Raw genomic sequence first — 3,901 nt, 5'->3', positions numbered from 1 at the left:
AAAGAGTGAATTTTTAAAAAAATTCTATTAGAAACTGTTTACCAATCTGGAAAATCATGCCATCAATGGCAATGCCACTCATATTTGAGTGGCCAACACAACACACCTAAATCAGTCTGCATTATGAACCGGTCCCCACTATGGAGATTCCACTAATATACACGAATATAACTATATAGCCTTTATTTCAAAATGTCCAAAATTTTTAAAGTTTCAACAATATTCAATTGCATATTGTCCTATTGCTTTTTTTTTAATTGAAAATGACCTGATTTGGGCTTTTGGATATTATTATTGTTGTTGTTGTTGTTATCACTATCAATGTTATTTTTTAGACCAGCTTCAGGTTCAAAGTAAAATTGAGAAGGAAATGCAGATATTTCTCATATACTTCCTCCCCTGCACAGCCTCCCCCACTATCAACACCCCACATTAGAGTGTGGTATATTTGTTATAATCAGTGAACGTACACTGACACATCATTATCACCCTATATCCTTAGTTTATTTTTATTTTTTTATTTTTTATTTTTGGCCATGCCCCGTGGCACAGAACTTCCCTGACCAGGGATCAAACCTGTGCCCCCTGCAGTGGAAGCATGAAGTCTTAACCACTGGACCACCAGGGAAGTCCCTATATCCTTAGTTTATATTAGGATTCATGGTGATGTACATTGTTCTGTGGGTTTTGACAAATGTATAAGGACATGTATCCACCATTACAGTATTGTACAGAATAGTTTTACAGCCCTAAATATCCTTCTTTCCACCTATTCATCCCTCCCTCCCCTCTAACCTCTGGCCATCACTCATCTTTTTACGGTCTCCATGGTTTTGCCTTTTCCAGAACGTTATATAGTTGGAATTAGAATGCTAAAACATATTGAATGTAGCCTTTTCAGATAGGCTCCTTTCACTTAGTAATATGCATTTAAAATTTCTTATTTCTTTTAAATCCAATTTCATTTATTATAAGTAGAAGTAAACATCTGATTCTTTGTAGTATGATTGTGCTGAAACATTTACTTGAAATATATTTTATATTATAAATTACTTTCCTCTTATTCCTCCTTTAGATCACAGGATATTATGTAGATTTTTAAACCTTACTGTGAAGTTGGATTATATTACCCTTGAATTTCATCTCAGTAGAGCACAGAGGATGATATAAAATATTTCTCCTTTTCTTTTCCTTTTTTTTTGACACATTGCCTTATTTTATTCAAATAGCAGTCTGCTCACACATGGTCCAAGAATACCCAAATAATAAAGCAAAGATTGGTCTTCAAACACCATAGCCAATGATGCCACGCTTGCCTATGATCTCGCCAACATAAAACCACATCCACACCTCAGTGGCCACCAAACCATTCCTTAACTGTGAGCTGTTTGAAGCTACCAGTTTGAGCACTATTGATAATTTTTTTCAAGCTCTGAACAGCTGTAGGGATCTCAGCAGAGATTGGAGGAACCAGCTTAACCTTGGTGTAGTGCCAAAATGTGGCCAATCGAGGCTTCGAGTAAGTCACAGCAGCGTTGAACAGCACTGGGGCCTTCTCCGCGAGGTTATGGACAAACTGGGCCATGGTTCTAGGACGGAAAGCCCGTCACCCTGACTGGCCAGCTGAATCTCCTTCTTTTCTTAATTTTTTCATTTTATTTAAAAATTTCCCAGCTTTATTGAGATATGATTGACAAATTAAAATTATATATGTTTAGGTTGTACAACATGATTTTCTTTAAGGCATACAATGTGATGTGAACCTAAAAAAGTTGAACTCATAGAACCAGATTAGAATGGTGATTGACAGAGGCTGGGGTGGAAGAAATGAAAAGTTGTTGGTCAAAGGATAAAAACTTTCAGTTATAAGATGAATAAATTCTGATGTACAGCATCAGATGTACTCTGATGTACTCTGTACATCAGATGGCTCTGATGTACAGCATGGTGATTATGGTTAATAATACTGTATTGTATAGTTGAAATTTGCAAAGAGAATGAATCATAAGTGTTCTCACTACACACACACCCAAAAATGGTAACTATGTGAGGTAATGGATGTGTTAATTAACTTGATTGTGATAATCATCCACAATGTATACATATATTAAATCATCACATTATAAAATATCTCTTTAAAAATGGAGTAAGCATTCTTCAAACTATTTAAAAATGAATTACTGTATGATCCAGCAATTCCACATCTGGGTATGTACCCAAAAGAATTGAAAGGCTCTCAAAGGGATATGTGTATACCTATGTTCATAGCAGCATTACTCACAATAGCCAAAAGGTAGATGCAACCCAAGTGTCCATTGACAGATGATGAATAATCAAAATGTGATATATATAATAACACACACACACACACACACATATGGTGAAATATTATTCAACCTTAAAAAGAAAGGAAATTCTGACATATGATTCAATATGGATGAAACTTGAGGATATTAAGTAAGTGAAATAAGCCAGTCACGAAAAGACAAATACTGTATGATTCCACTTATATAGGTACCTAGAATAGTCAAATTCATAGAGACAGAAAGTAGAATGATGGTTGCCCGGAGCTTGGGGGAGGAGGAATGAGGAGTAATTGTTTAATGGGTACGGAGTTTCAGTTTTGTCAGATGAAAAGAATCCTGGAGATTGGTTTCACAACAATGTGAATGTACATAACATTACTGAACTGTGCACTTACAAATAGTTGAGATGGTACATTTTATGTTATGTGTATTTTACCACACACAAACAAATAAACAAACCTGGGTGGAAGGGCATCGAGTATGATAGAGCTGAGATCCACTGCTCTGCAGGCTTGAAGGAGGGGCAATGGTCTATAGTCTACTTGACCCCACTTCCCTATTCCCAGCAGGTTACACATCCTCCAGTGTATATGACCACCAGTGGCATTTCTTTATATGACCACCAGTGGCAAGTTGATTGAGCTCATTGTGTAGTTTTTCACTGAGCATTCATCCTATTGTCAAAAGACTCGGTGTGGCCAGGTGATGATCCCAACAGCCCTGCTGATGAAGGAATCACCTCCAAGCAGCTGCCCTGGGGGACTTAGCACAGCTGCTATCTGACTCTCAGCTGGGCGTCTCCCACCACATCCACATTCACCACTTTTCTGGAGCACCTCTGCTCCAAGCGAGCAGTATCCTAGCCATTCTGCAGCCTGTCTCCAGGACCTGTTGGCACAGGAGGTACCCATCTTTCCATAAGCTTCAGAAAGTGAAAACGGAATTTGAATGGTCAGGCATTTTTTAAGAGATACTGTCTCTTGCACTTCCCATCTCTCCCCAGTACCTTAGGAGGCAGAGCAATATGACCAATGATAAAGATATCAGCTCCCACTTGTAGACCTACCCAAATATTGACTAGTTTTCTCAATATTGAGGGAGTAACCAAGAGTGACCCCCCTCCTGTTCTTTCTCAGGAAGGTGAGGTGAAGGGATAATCTCCCTTTAGGAATACAGGAGGAGCACAGGAATACATGAACACTGATCCAGGAATAGTGCTCAAGGTTTGTAATCATATTTCCATTTGCAGATGGACCCTAGGCATACCTCCAAGAGAACTGCTCTCTTCTGTCTCAGTATCCCTAGTTTTTCTCTTTATGGAAAATGCCAGGTGGCATGTAATCTTTGAGCCAAAACCTAAGCCTTTTTTAAATCCAGTCTGGGAAAATTTGTCTTTGTTCCAAATAAGGCTTGATTTCAGCTATAATGTCTACTTTATTCTAAAATCTCTATAGAAGGAAAAGGTCTCAAACAGTCCCTCATGCCACTCGGTCACACAAGCCTCATCAACAGTGCTTTCTTGCAGATCTGCACCCTCCTAGTTATACCACTTCATCCTGTTTGTGCCTACTCTTGCTAGGGGCTGCCTGAATTTC

At 38.5% G+C, this 3,901-nt stretch overlaps 1 pseudogene; it reads right to left on the bottom strand.

Moving 5' to 3' along the window:
- Positions 1-1,284: 1,284 nt before the first annotated feature.
- On the bottom strand, positions 1,285-1,585 carry LOC103069435 (ATP synthase subunit g, mitochondrial pseudogene; annotated as a pseudogene).
- Positions 1,586-3,901: the final 2,316 nt, after the last annotated feature.

The sequence above is a fragment of the Lipotes vexillifer genome, unplaced genomic scaffold (assembly GCF_000442215.2).
Source record: "Lipotes vexillifer unplaced genomic scaffold, Lipotes_vexillifer_v1.1 scaffold1442, whole genome shotgun sequence".
Taxonomy (NCBI): domain Eukaryota; kingdom Metazoa; phylum Chordata; class Mammalia; order Artiodactyla; family Lipotidae; genus Lipotes; species Lipotes vexillifer.
The sequence above is the reverse complement of the archived record's forward strand: the minus strand, read 5'-3'. Positions and strand labels throughout refer to the sequence as shown.